This window comes from Neopsephotus bourkii, unplaced genomic scaffold (genome assembly GCF_033783945.1).
Source record: "Neopsephotus bourkii isolate Nb327-2 ecotype Australia unplaced genomic scaffold, CSIRO-AGI_Nbou_v1 NB_1572, whole genome shotgun sequence".
Taxonomy (NCBI): domain Eukaryota; kingdom Metazoa; phylum Chordata; class Aves; order Psittaciformes; family Psittacidae; genus Neopsephotus; species Neopsephotus bourkii.
The window spans coordinates 5,071,752-5,087,397 of NW_026902048.1; positions in this window are offsets into that span (position 1 = coordinate 5,071,752).

Here is a 15,646-nt window from a genome sequence, read left to right on the forward strand (position 1 = left end):
AGGGTATTAATTATTCTTCGTTAATTCTGACTATTCGAAATCTTGTCTTTGTAGCAATAATTCCAAGGGAAAGGACTTCCTTGATTTGATCGTAAAATGGCTGCTGTTGTATGATAATTCCTCAGGTCTTTAGGGAACACAAACTATGTGACCAGCGCTCAGCCTTCTGCTGAAACGAGGAAATTGCTCTCCTTCCCATTCTATCCAGTAGATCTCGATCACAGTGGTCAAATCCATGACCTTGCTACCTAACTCAAAGTGTATTCCAAAGGTGACTCAGTGTCTAAGATGCAGACCATAGGCCTGCAGAGCTCAGTGGTGGAACATTGACCAATAAACATCTGACCTGAAAGTTAACATCAAACAGCAGGATGGGCAATGTGAGTGTGGCTGTGAAGGGCTTGAAGGAAAGAATGGCTGCATACATTAAAGAAATGAGACACAATGTCCTCATTCACAGCATGATGCACTCTACAGATCCGCGACAACATGGTACCTCGAGAGTTTAAATGAACCAAATGCATTTTGCTAGGTTTGTAACAAGATATTGCATATTCTGCCATTTGCCACCTGCTGCCCATGTTACTCAATGTGCATCCTAAATCAGGTATCCCTCACTATAATTGCACTTGGTCTCCCAGTCATCAAACACACCTCTTCTTCTCTTGAACTAACCTAAACTGATTCATCAGGGGTCAGCACTGCGTTCTCTGCAGCGCAGCAATAAGACAGGACTTGTGATTTCTCATTTGGTTTCCTTATACAGATTCCTCGATGAAATACACCAGGGACTCAAAATGAGTTTTATTTGTCTGCCTTCAGGTCATTTGTGGTGATTGCATACTCTTTGTAAAGGTTACAACTGTCAGCACCACGCAGCTTTGATGTAGCAGTATGCCGCTGCTAACTCACAGATGCTTGCAGTGTGTCCTGCTGTCACAACATCTCATCCTCACGATATCACCACAGTTTAGAGGGACATTATCTTGCAAGTCAGTCTTTTTCCCTATGAATAAACAGACATTGATTTTGTGGCCTGGTTCGATCTCTGCAACGTGAAGTAGAGTTGAGGGATGCATGATCCTCACCTGGGCAAGCCACACAGCAGCCTCAGTGTTGGGCCCTGTTCCACATGTGTGAGAGTGATGAGTTGATCTGCTGAGAAACTGGGTGCTTTTGAATCTACCTGTTTGAGCACAACTGAGAGAAATGTGAGTGATGTGCAGGGTCTGAGTGCTGAGTTATCTCGCTCACTCTGACACGAAAATCTTCATACTGTGGCCCATAAAGCTAACCCTGCTCAGAGCTGTCAGTGACAGATAATCCAGCAAAAAGCTATACTGATGCAGCTACACATCTTTTAGGGTCTGAGGTGGGATCTCTATGTGGCAGGTGTGTTGACTTGCTTGAAATTAGATTTAGCACCTGTAGCACATCATTGCAGACAGCCCTTAATGAAAAAGCCCTGGGTCAGCAGTCAGAGGATGATCTTTGACCTAAGACCACTATGGTCTACAGGCTCATAAACAACTAAAATGAAACCAGAGCAGTGTCCAGTAAGAATCACAGGCTGGAGAAGGACCTTTAGAAGCATTCATCTGTCTGATTGATCTGGATTTGGCTGTGCTGATCTTGGGAAATAAACTCAGGACTGAAGTTGTGCTACCTGACACCATTGCTGCTGAATTGGCACCACTGAGGTCATTGAATGATGGGTTGAATTTTTGTCCCACCTGGATTTTGAACACTCAGCAGCTTCCAGACACCAACACCCTTCCTCACAAGCACATCCATCATGACTGGCATTGATAGATTAGCCAAGGAGTGACTGGACATGAACTAATGAGCACCATTCAGCTAAGGCAGGCGCATACTAAAAGGATAGCATAATGGGAGCTTTCATTCCACAGGATGCATCTGCACTGGAGACCTTGTCCGGCCACAGCTTTGCAAACCCGCAAACCCCTCTAGTCTGTTCGGGATGCAGAACATTGTACAGATTCTGAAAGCCACTAAGTGAAGGTAATGTCCTTGCCCATGGAGCCAAACTAGCACGGCAGCCTCTGCGAAGGTGTCCAAACCCACCACACCTGCTGGGATAGGAACAGGGTATGCCACAAATGGTAGTAAAAATATCTGATGCTGTTGACACCAGGACCATGGCTGGGTGGAAGCTGTGATCCTCTTCTGAAAGACAGTTTAAGGTGAAGAGACAAGTGGATAGAGAAAATTCCCAGGATCACAGGGGAAAATGAAACTCACAGAACACCCAACAGCCTCTCAAGACTGAGAGCAGACCTGCAGCAGGTCCTTCCTATAGCCTAAGGCAGCCATTTCCCTGCAGCTATGTTTTATGATTGAGCTCCCAGTCAAAATTCTCAGTCTTGCTCCAGCCCTGCCTCACTCCTCCTTCTTTGTTCCATTTTCTTGTCCTCTCTTCTGGGTCTAAATTCAGGGATCAACAATCTCCACATGCTATGGTAGAAATGACCCTGTTGAAAAATGATCTAGGAATACCCAGAAACCTCAGAAGCTGAGAGTTTTATCTGTGAAAGGCAAAGGTTTTCCTTCTTCACAACATGCTCTCCAGAATATTTTACTTAACACCCTGGAGTCTGCAACAACTGTTTCTCATTTGTAGCATCATCTTTTCCATATGACACGTGTGACCAAAACCCTGATGTAAATACTGTGGCATTGCATATCTTTTTGAGTACACACTGTCACATTCTCTTTTGAAGATAACTGTCAGCATACTGAATGCAAAGAACAGCTGGAAGTAGGGGAGCAAGGAGGAGATCAGATGAAACTGAGTAAATACCATAGTGATGCTGTAGTGTGGGTGTTAGCTGAGAGATTCCTAGAAAACAGCATTAAACTAATGGCCCCTTGGCTTTAAAAATTATTTACTTGTTCTTCTAAACCCAAAGATCAATTGGCAGGAGTTACCAGCGGTGAATTAGGATATAGCCAACACAGATTTGATGGTTGTTTTTTGTCAGAAAGGTACATTTCTCACCCATCAAATATTTATTTAATTAATACCCAGCTTTAGGAATCCACCACAGGGTTTCTCTTGCCAGAGTTTCAGTCTGGGAGAGGCAGCTCCATAGAGAACATTGCAGCACAGATCTTCCTCAGAGCAACATCTGGCAACAGAATGGTAATTGATGTTGTATAAAAAAACTTCATCTGTACGCTATTTCCCACCCTCCTCAGGAGGGAACCTTTTAATTGGCTGATAATATCCCCCCTTTAGTCTGTCCTCTGAGAGGATTATATAAATCAGGCATCTAAAAGGACAAGGGATTCCCGGGAGAGAATCCATAAAGAACAGAGAGTTTATGCCACAGCCATCATACTGCCTCCCCCCAAGATACACAGAGGTCCAAATCCACATCTTGCATAGTCACAGAGTTCCTGTTGAACAAAAACTCCCACTAATGAATATTTGCTTCTCTCTCACCAGGAAAATCCCAGTGAGTGGCTCCATCCAATCCCCAGTTCCAGTTGTGAATTAGCAAAGGAAAGGAGTTTGGGCTCCACTCTGTCCACTGCAGGAAGCGACAGCCACACAGACTCCCTTCCCAATAGGGTCTGTGCATGGCCTGTTTGACGGAAGTCTCTCCCAACACTGTCCATCCTCCTGGCTGCTTCAAGAGCCACTGCCCTCAGCTACCGCTCACTGTGCTTACAATGTGCCCTGAGAGATGCATTGAGCTTGTGTTTCCTTTAAGCAGCGAGGTTCCTCCAGTACTCCAGATGAATTTGCAAGCTGTCTTTCTCTGAGACAAAGCTTTCTGCCATGCTGGGTGTTCACTGCCAGCTTTCACAGCAAGCTCAGCCCATTCTCCCCATACCCCTGCCTGCACAAGACAGTGAGTGGCTCATCGGTCAGGCTGTGCTCATGCCTCTGGTGCCGTGTTTGCTGCTGCATGGTGGAAGAGGAATCCAATCCCTGCCCCAGTAGGAGCTGGTACTTGGAGTCTGCAAGGGACAGGCAACTGCCATTTGCTCCATGTCACATCTCCTGCTGCCCTCTTCCCCATCAGGCACGGGATGTGTTTTTCCCATTCTTACTGCTATGGCTGCCAGAAAAAGGCAGCAGTTTCCTGCATTGCATTCAAGTGCTTTGACCTTTTCCCTGTTCCACACTTCAGCAGCTCTGATTTTCTCTGGTTTGCAAAGTCATTAAGCCAAAAAGAGGGAGAGAGCGTGATCTTCTTAATATGGAAAAGGGAAGCTGCATACAACTGTGGTTCACCAACCAGCCACTGAAAAGCACAGACCTGGGCATGCAATTAAATAACAAGCACCTCAGCCATAGTAAGGATAAGGTCACAGAAAATTAAATGTGGGAGTGAAAGAGCATTTGCAACTGTGGTGCCGCAGCACAACTGCACCTCCTGCTATAGGACTGCAGTCTAGAGGCAGGAAAAAAACAGGTATCCTCCCAAAGATCAGATTATTTCACTAATTCAGATTAGCATGAGGATGGGTTACAGATAATGATTTACTTGACTAAGCAAATCCAAAGCTTGGACAGAATCAGTTTGCAGCCAGCTGCATCTAACCATATGATTGTATCATGGTGGGTTAATGACAGAACTCAGAAGTCAGATCAATTCATGGTTTTTGTCTTCAAAAGGGAAATCAAAAAAGAAAGAAAGAAAGAAAAAAAAGAGCATCTATTTGCCTTCATTTCCTGCATTGATGAAGATGCTTCCAATACTTGCAATTACTCTCTTCTCGAGAAAGGAATTAATTAGCATCATAATATATCTTCAAAGTTACAAGAAGAATAAAGGGATCTGGCACAAAGCGGGATTCCTGGCATGGAAATCAGCCACTTATCTAAGCAGCAGGGGTGATTGTACAGGCATATTAGTGTGAAACAGGGGGATGCACTTTTATTTGCTGCTGGAAGAATTTTGATGAATAAATCAAACGTCTGGAGGCACTAGTAAAGCACCTAGTGTTCTCCCAAGGACTAATTCAGTGGCATCCATACAAAACATGCATCTCCCTTCTGAGCCATCAAAGTACATCATGTTTTAAGTTAAGCTAAAAATCATTAATTTATATCCGAAGACAATTTCAGCTACCAGCACTGCTGCTAAAATAATGTTCTTTATGCCCTATATATGGAGGCATATTGATAACATATCTGGAGACACTCTGTAGACACATTGCAAAAGGCATCCCTGTGTCAGACAACATGGGCCACAGAAATGAAAGATGATGTAACAACAGATGAAGGCCCTTCATCACAGATCCGCTGTTTGCAAAATTCAGAAGAGTAATAAAGTGACAGGCAGTAAGAGTAACAACCTGCCACACATCTAAATGCCACCATAGCAGTAGGAGCTTGTTGTAAATCACAGCAGAAGATGACTTGGAGGTGGTATCTGAAGGACAAATAGCCATTGCTTCATCGGCCACTGACATTCAGGAAAGCTGTGGCAGTGGTGGGCTGTGTTACTCAGAAAACCACGAGCCAGATAATGCAAAACCCAAAATGGAATCCTTACAATCCTACCTGACTTGAATGGAAAACTCTGAAATAAAACAGATGCTGGAAACAAAGAATGATTTTATGTATTCTTTAAAAATAGTGACTGGCATCTGTCAGCGCATCTCACATTCTCGCTTGAAGGTTTTTGCTGACATTAAACGAGAATGTAGATAATTCTAATCTCATACTTAACAGAAAGGAGAGTGGAAACAAAAGAGGTGATGTGAAACACAATTGTGTTTTGCAGTTGAGGGTGAGCAGGCAGGTGATGGCAGTTACTGAGCAACACATTGCTTCGGACAGAGCCATTTGAGATAGCTGCACTTGTTATCTTCAATCTGTTTACAGAAGAGTAATTGAAAGTAGAGATGTCTATCAGGCCAAGTGTAACAGTTTGTTCATGCTTTTCTGCCCCTTCAGTGTAGATGAAATGATGGCAGGAGCGATAAAGGACGAGGATCAGCAAGGTGTAAAACCTATCTGATTGGCACCAGGAGATGTTGTGATGGGCACGCTGTCAAGTCCACTACCACAACAATGTTGTTTTTACAGCTTGTGACTCATTTTGGTTTCTGTAACTGTTATAAAGCTGCTTCTGGCCATGGGCACATACACTTGACCGCACTGGGATTCAGGATGCATTTTGTACAGGTCACTGTGTTTGTGTCAAAAGCAGCCCAGGGAGCAAAGCCCCCAAACCTGCTGGTGCACAGGATGGCTGTACCCAGAGCAGAAGGGTGAGAAAGAGATGCCATTAACTGTGTGCCCAGGACATGCCCAGGAAAGAAGGGCTTCTACCTTCACTTTGCTACTTCATTTATTCCATTTTAGTTTCACCTACTGTTTTCTTAGTGCTGTAACAGGAAAACTCTGTATTAGGCACTTTCAAACAGAAATTGGTGTTGAGTGAAACGTGCAATTTCTTTTTTTCCTTTTCAGAGCAAGAGCTGTGCACTGGGCAGATTTCCTAGAGCGTGATGCAGCTTCCCAGAGTGAGACCCAAGATGACCATTCCTGCAAAAATGTGTGCTGACACAAGATATTTAATACTGACACATGTAAAAACGTAGTGAGAAAATAAAAATTTCTGGGATATGATTTTTTTCCCCAAATTCAGAAGCTTTCCTAATTAAAAGATCCCTTGAAGCCAGAGAAGATAAGGTATAAAGTGAAAGATGGAAAGAGTAAGGAAGGGGGTTGTGGGCAAGCTGAGCTCAAGCATAGCAAAAGCCTATCCACATGCAACTCTATCAACACTTCTCACTGCAGGAAGTGTTTCCTTCCACCCCGTGTGCATAAATTGCTCATAGTACAACCTATCTGGGGAAAGTAAGAGACAAAAACCAACATACTTAGTATTCTCCTGGCTCAGCTGCTTTATGCTAGTCAAGCACAACGCTTTATGTGAGGAAATTAGCTTGAAAGTCATGGCAAGGCTGCCTGTTAAGTCAGAGCCCTTGTGTGTGTCGGAACGGTATCATGCTCACAGGGTAGTGACAGTAACAGCCAAGTAGAAAATAAAACCATGACTTCTCACCTAATGGAAAGTGCCAACCATGTAGTAGGGAAGCAAGTGAACATTTGGAAAGCACTGGCACACAACTGCTCTGGCTGCAGAATGGTAAATGCTACAGCAGGCATTTGCTCAGTGGCATGATTACTGGGGAACATCACTCAGAAGGGAAAATCTAGACAGCAGCACTGAATACTGGAAGCCATAAGGAAAATCAGGCTATTTTAGCGCACACCCCCAGATTGGGAAGAGCAAAGGCAGACACAGGAAACTTCAGACGATGTTGTCACTCGTTGCACTGTTTAATCCATGGGGAAAAGATTATTTGAAAGGTTATTTATGACTTGGAAGAAAAAAAATGGCATAAGGGGAAAAGGAGAAGGGTTCACAGTGGTCCTGATCCTAAAGAAATAAATCCAACAGGACTTTGTGAGTTTACAGACTTTATACATCTCAACAGAGCTGTATGAAGGTTGGACTAAGCTCCAACTATCTCCCTGCTTTTGAAGATGATCTTACCATCAGATTTGATTCTGGGCTTAGAAAACAGCTTAAAACCGAAAAACGCATGGAGAAGAAAACACCGTCTCAAACCTTGTAAGCGAAGTTTGCTAGAGGTTGTTTAATGATTCAGACATTCCCTGCATGCACATGTGTAAAACAAACCTAACAACTATGCTACCCCCAAATCCCATTTATTCGTTTCCATGCTCTTATGTCCTTGATGCTCCAGCTGGCACCAGCAGTGTCCACAGCAATGAGCAGGGAGCATCCCCCATGCCTGGCAGCTCTGAAGGAAGGATTGTGAGAAGTCTCAGTAGGAAGCCTGCACAGCAAAGATTTTTCTCACCCCTTTTGAAGGCTCAATGTGACTGAAAAACTTAGATAAGGCTCTAAATGCATCTATCCTTTGGGGTGAGTACTTGCAGACAGAGCCTGTTGTACAGACCGAGGATGAATTTTCCCACTGTCACATAGAGGCTCCACACATACAATTTCTGTCCTCTCTTTTCCATACCCAAAAAGTAGTTCCACCTATAGGTTTGTATTCCCTGCTGGCACAGATGATTGTACTGTACTGGATTGCACCACAGTCATTAGAGAAAGAAAAGTAGTGAAAAGAACCCCAGGAGTTTTAACTGAGCTAAATAAAAAATAGCATGGATAATTGTGACTCCTTGTGTCCTAATAAACAAACAATCCAAAACACTACCAAATCTACTAGAGGCTTGAACCTAGGACTGAGATGTGTGGCTAGCCAGAACCCAAACCCAAACCCAGGCCTGGCTTCCTCCCAAGTGAGTCTGAATTTCATATCTTTAGCTTTCCTAATACTGTCTTTTGTGCTTTATGAAACTAGCCAACATCCTCACAGTAAGTTTGGTTTCCTTCTTGCGCCAAGGGCCATGGAATAGCAGAGCAGAGCACAGAGAGCTGTTTGTCTTTTGCAACCTGTCTTCAGCTCCATAGATCAATTTGTGAAATTAAATTCGAGGCGTGAATGGCCCCGCTGCCCAACCACTCCAGTATCGATTTAGCCCATGCTGCCTGTGCCCCACACAATATTTATGCCAAAGAGCATAAGAAGGAAAAAAATTGCTGCTTCTTCAATATGATCTGACATTCAGCAGAAAAAGAAATGAAGGCGAGGAAGGGAGGGGGAAAGAAGGTGGGAAACAGTCAGTTCCCAGAATGAAAAGCGTGGATATGTGTGTCAAATGATTATGACTGGAGCAGCGGGACCAGGTGGCGGGAAGATGCTGCAGTTAGGGTAATACTCAGTTTTCCTTCCTAGCAGACGTGTCTGCATAATTGCAATTCAGTCAGGCAATGCTGGTTCCCTGCAAGCTTTGCTGAGGTGAAACTCCCTCAGAGGTTAAATTATTTAGCATGGCAGAAATGAAGAGGAGAAAATCAGGTTCAAAGTTACCTCCTGGAGGGTATTTTGATACAGAGGAGTCAGTCAGGAGGCAAATCAGTATAAATAAAACCCTTGCCCAAATTTTTCTCAAGATCTGGATGCTAATCTCACATTGCAGGTATTACTCGGATAATCTGAGCAGGCAAATCCCCAGCTGACTTTAACAAAGCTGCTCTTCACAGTGATTTTGAAGTTTAGCCCTGTAGCTGCCACACACAGACTCTGGTAAACCAGGAGCTGCACACAAACCCAGTGCTGGTGGGCAAAGGTGTGTGTTAGCACCTAGAAACCAAATCTGCCCCTCTCAAAACAAGGACATGGGGTAAATCCCTGCGGGACTTGATCTAAACTCATACCTCTGAGCCAGCATTCACCAGGATATCCAACAGAACAGGGAGATACTCTTACATTTATCATTTACCCATCCACAACTCATCTGGTTTTACCAAGGAGAAGAAATGTCAAAAGCAGCTTCTTCCCCAGTGCAAGCATGGGACTAACCAGATTCATTCATTAGCTTGGTGGCACTGTTATCTGTCTTTTCTCTCTTGCCTTCCATTTGCAGTCTGGACTATTACAACTCACCCACATCTTTCAACCACTTCCCCTTTGTTCACTTCTCTTTTGTATTTCCTTCTCTGCAAATACTCCAGCAAATGAGCTCCCTGGCTGGAACAAAGGCTTTTAAAACTAATATTGCTACCCCTGCAGGAAAATGGCTTTTGAATTTGTCATTGTGTATAGAGCTAGGAAATATTTCCTAGACTCTTTTTCTTTGATCTAGGTCATCCAAAACATTTCACAAGATTGGGCTGATTAATGTGAAATTGCTTTGGTAAAAAAAATGTGTAGTGGTGGTGGCAAATAGCAATGTCTGTCTTTTGCATTTAGGGACTAAAATACTGGTTTTCAACTGCATTTTTTTTTATATTTATCCAGAACACGTCAGAAATTGAAAAAGAAACAAACAAAAAACCACCACTAATTTGATTAAAAAATAATCTCTTTATCTGACTTCCATTTTCTTAAATAATGCAAAAATTATTTCCAGTTGAAATGAGTTATTTTTCCTATTCTCATAAGAGTTATATGCCATTAATGGCTTATAAGAGCTACATTTAGCCAATGAGCTAATAGAAATAAACCATGTGATTGGCAAAGACAACTCTAATTAGAAGGACTTCCAACAAATTGACCACAGATGAGATAAAGGGCAGGATAAGTAAAAGTGGTATATAAATTACTTGCCATGAATTATCTGCCAGCTCAAGCAAACTGACAGTAATAGACCTAGGCAGCATATTCTGTCACCTTTCGTTTCAGATCCTGATTTTCCCAGTGAAATCAGTAGCAAAAATCTTGCTCTGCTCACTAGAGAGAAGTATAAGAAATTCAACCTCAAGCAGACTATTTTGTGCGTCAAAGATAGCTTTTGTGTCCCCATGTGCCATTGCTCCCTCCTTGCTTTGCACCTTGAATCCTGCATGTCTGAGGATTTCAGTGTGAGCCATAAGGGGAGCCAGATTCAGGTCCTGAGCATGAAGGACCACAGCAAACACATCATCACTGGCGCAGGTAAGCGAGATAAGACATCATCTCCAAAGACCATTGCTTGCTGTTACAGCACTGGCTTGAAAACAAGGAAAAGGGAATATTTCCCCGAGGACCTATCCAGCAAGAGATGGCCACATCAAGGACTGGATAGGAGCAGCATCACCATAGCCACCCCAGCACGTCTGCGCTTGTGGGAGCAGCTCTGGAAGCCAACCTGTCTGCAAGCCTCACACTGGGTCTCAGCTGTCAGCTACTTATGTCTGGCCTGGGGATTTTGGGAAGTACTTCATCAGTTTCCAATGTATCATATTTAAAACAAAACAAGACTCTTAAAACCACTGGAAGTCAATATTCAGGATGACTTGTATTGATGCACCTATTCAGGGAGACAAAGGATTCTCAGGCTTCTCACAGCTAAAAGCAAAGTTGGTGTAAAGGAAGAAGTGGGAAAATGCTCTTGAGGGTGGTTTCTAAATCCTTGGTTTTCATGTTGCCAAGAACATTTTCTGCACTGGACAGAGGTGTGTGCAGCATGTTAAACAAGGCCTCCTAAAAGCTATCTGCAGGGACTGTATCAGACAGCATGATAAATCATTTCAAATAAAGGTATGGGATGATATCCAGAGACTTCAGGCTTCAATCTAATTAGGCGTCTGGGAGCAGTGCTGAGCTGCTGGATGAGCAGGGGGTTGTGTACAGATCCAAGGCACTATGACCAATACCTGCATCTAGGGCACATCCAGACCTCCCACCCCGTGTGGGTATGATGCTGTGGGGTACCATCGAGGTGGCCAACAGAATTTAGTGATGGTGGTGGTCTTGGTGGGGAGGGACAAATGGGATAACTGTGCTACCTACCCTTAAATCAGTGTACAGGGGAACAAAAAACACCTTGTAATAAGGTTCCAGCACCAGGAAGCTTGTATTTCTTCTGGTGACACGTCAAGGCACATGACATCATGCCTCAGTGTCATGGCCCTGCATCATTTTATCATGAGGTAATCAGGTCAGCCCAGGAATAAGGGCTCTTTAAATCAAGCAGCAAGAGTCAGGGGCTGTTTCTGATGGAATGACAGCCGTGGGGAGAAGGTGCCATTCACAGCCTCCAGAACGAGTCTGTCTTGCAGCTGCAGATCTCTGGAGGGAAAAGGGGAGGGAAAAGCCCAAACACCCAGGTGTTTGTAGTTTGTCCTTGCTTGGAGGCAGCCAGATGCTTTAGCATTTCATTACAATAGGTGGAGGAAGAGGAAAGGAAAGAAATACCCCTTGGTTTCCACAAGGAGACAGACAGAAATGAGAGAGTCCATTAGATGTTAATAAATTATCCTGCAATATGCCAGGCGGACAAGGCCAGCTCCTTAACTCCATAGCTGGCAGCACTAGAGATGCCAATTTGTATGTGTCTGACACACAGAGACTGCAATATTTTGCAGTAACATGCCAGACTATGTAGTGCTCTCCCATACTGCACTAAATGCTTGGTGCGTCCTAAGGGTCCGCCACCAGCAGTGTTTTAAGACCAGGGTGAATATGTGACCTGCAAGGCTAGTTAAAGCACTAAGATCAATTGCCAGGGGAGGGTATGGGACCATCATCAGTGGCAATTTTTAAGGGCAGGTTTGACATCCTGCCTGCAGAGAAAGGGATGGAGCAAAAATCCTTGCAAAGTCTTTCCAATTTAGTTTTTGTGATTTTATGGTTTAGAGAAGCATCGTTGAGAGCTATGAGCCCCATTCCACATGTTTGCTGCTGCCTGACCAGGAGAAAAACTTTAATATTAGAATATCCTTTATACCTATGTTATTTCTCTTAATCTATTAAATGGCCTTCAAATCCAATTTAAGAGCCCTTCCTCCTTCCCAGCTCTCACTACATGATAAGCCAAGGTAAAGGTTCTTCCTTCACCAAGAGAAATATTTCCAACTGCAAAGGTCTGTAGTGCTTATATCAACCTCACAGATCACAGCCTTGTTTGGAGCAAATATCCTGGCAGTGGTCTCAGCTCACCCCCTGCTACACAGACCTGCAGAAATATTTCACTCCCAACCTTTAGTCTAGGGACTGCCCTCTTCCAAATCCACCAGACACAGACTGGAATCCTGGAAAGGGCTCTTGCTGCCTCACACACAGTTTGATGAAGTTGAGCATGCAGGTAACAAACCGAACTGGTAAATTAAACATAGGTTTTCCTTGTTATCAGAACATCCCTGCAAGCTTTAAAGCCAGGAGGTGAACAGCGAGCCAACCTACGTGTTGTTTTCTCATCATCTCTGAAACGAGAAGTTATCTCCTGAGTTTTGCAGGGCGGATATATGAGATTTGAAGGTCTGAGTAAGGCAGAATTGAAACGGTGCCAGCTCAGAGCCCAACAGTTGAAGTACAAAGTATTTCCCATGAGGATGCTAAGCATCTTGGGTCTAAGTCTTTTTGCTGGCAGGGGTTTATGCTGCCACTGGGTGCACTTGGAGCCTTAGAAGACTGAGCCCAGTGCATCAGTTACACCATTCACCCAAATGAAGATAATGACATGACAAGCAAAATCAATTTTCATATGGTCTCTAAGCTGAGATTTGCTTCCAGAGGTTAAAGACACAGGGCAATACCCTTCAGTGAAGCTAAACAATTTATAGCAGCTAAGGATCTACCCTTCAGAGCTGAACTGTTAAGGGCAGAGAGAAATTAATTTCTGAATCCAGTACATGTTCAGCCAAGCTTGAAGTAAATGGGGATTATTCTTCTTTTCAGGTGAAAAGCAGATTATAAAAATAAACAAACATTGTAGCTTTAAAAGAAACACTCCAGGGAGACAGCTGGATTCAGAGAGAAATTAGTCAGAGAGCAACTTCTGAAAGCATTGAATATTCTTTGCCATTTCCCAATCGATTCTTAACTCAGAAAGCAAGAAAACAGCCGACACTTCTAATAGCTGCTTTTGGAAGCGTAGTCTGCCCAGCAGCATGATTTGTGGGGCTTGCTTGAGTTCCTGGCAGTCACTGCAGATGAATCAGTGGTTTCTTCTTTAACATCTTCTGTGACAATGGTCTGGCAGCAAGGAAAAGTGTTGCTTTCCTGCAATTCAGCTTCAGCTTTGCTCTGGTGAAGCAGATATTAAGATTCAAAATCCAAGAAGGCCCTAATGTAAAGAAGAGGTCCTAAAAATAACCATGCTGCAGATCAGTTTTCCCCTTGCCAACATATTTATACATTTCTTTCTTTTTTCCCCTCTTCATCTGAGAACAGTGCCACATTCTTAAGCACCTGGCCATCTAAATTATATCCTTTCTTTACTTAAAACTGCAGTTTTAACCCCCTGTTTTCCCTTCTCAAAGCACATGCAGAAAGGCTGCATTAAGTGCAGGGAAACTCGAGTAGGGAAGGACCTGGGAATCAGACCAATTGCCTCCCTTTCAGCTCCATCAGGGTATTTCCTATCCAAACCCTGCTTTATTCTAAAATGGGTCAGCTGGGTGTTGCTTAAAAAGTGTATTGCTCCAAGAAAATAAATAAATTAATTGACTTCTGTGAGATCACTGTTCACCATCAGTCTTTCTATCAGCCAGCCTTCCTGGCACCATCTTCCTATTAGTTAATAGCTGCGCAGTTTGAACAATTAAGGCAAATCCCAGCGTAGCACCCAAATTGTTGGCCTGGGACCTCTCCGTGTGAAAGTTTCCACTAATCTCTTGGGCAAGCGCTCAAATTCGTTCAAACAATCAAACCTCAATGATTCCTCAGTGACTGATGAAATCTGGCAAGAAAAAAGAAGATAAATGGGGGGAAAACAAAACAACAAAACAAAGCCCTTGCCAGTGCACAGGGGAGCTTTTCGAGGTCTCTGCATTAGGAGACAAAAGCCTCTCACGCGCTCAGCTCAGCCTGATGCTATTGACAGCCCAACCTTTGCAGCAGATTTCTCTCAGCTTGAATTCCTGTCCCTGAAGCGTGCTTTGTCCCCTCTAAACAGCAAACAACAAAACAAGTTAGCAGAGGAATCACTTCATTGACTGTGGGCTTTACCTTCTACCTCCACATAAACACCAGCCAAGTCTTGAACAAACAAATCACCAGAAAAGACTTGGGAAGGGGGAGCAAAACACTAAACACAGCCACCTTTTCACCTCTTCCAGAACTCAGACAGGCGTGTAAATGGATGTTTCCCTAGGGTTGCCTAAGGAGGGTTGAATTAGTGCTTTACAAACAGATGAAGTACATATCCAAACCTGTAGTTTCTCAGGTTAAGGGTAAAAAGTTGGTAGTATAATGTGTCCCCAGCACTGCTCACACATAAGCAGGACTGACCAAGCATGTCCATAGAACCAGCTGTTAACTTGCTTTTCCTTTTCAAATGCTTTGTGTTTGACACTTTCTGCATGGCTTACTACAACAAGGAATCAATATTTTCTTGTCTTTATGATTTCTTTAGTTTACTACTGAAAAATAATGGAGAAGATCTGTTCATCATTTAGTGCATTTAGAAATTTGAGGACAAGTGTGTTCTGATTCTTTCTTCAAACACTGAATCTGACATATTTTAAAGGTGTCTCAAATATTACAGTGGTCCTTCCTAGCTCTCATCATAAAGAAGTCATGGCAGGTTCTGCCTCCCTGGCCCTCACCAGTCTTTCATGGAGACAAATGCTCACACAGTGTGTCTTCAAATACATTATCCCTACCTTTAAAATTAAACTATGGGTGTTGTGGCACTGATCCCCCAAATACTTATACTTCCTCTGACTAGTGTTTTGGTCATTTACTGTGTTACAGCTGGGAATAAAAGCTTTTGGCACACTGAACCCAGCTCAATGCCGCTGACAACTGAGCCTCTAATTAGCCCCAACTGACATGAGAGAAATCTTGGCTTCTCTGTGCAGTAGATTTGGCTTTCCTTTACACTACACCTGGGATCTGGCACCCTGATGTTATTTAGGGTTATCAGACATCTTAGTTTAATTTAGCCTTTGGCTTGAGATCAGCTGCACTGGCTCATGCTGACCAACGTGTTTCTCTCCATGGTGCAAATATGCACAGGCAACAGGGAGAGAAATATCAGCCACACCGAGATCTCCTTGAAATGTGATCCCGCTGCCCTCTTTCCCTGTACTGTTAATGTTTTAACTCTCCTCTTTGTCATGTTTATCACTTG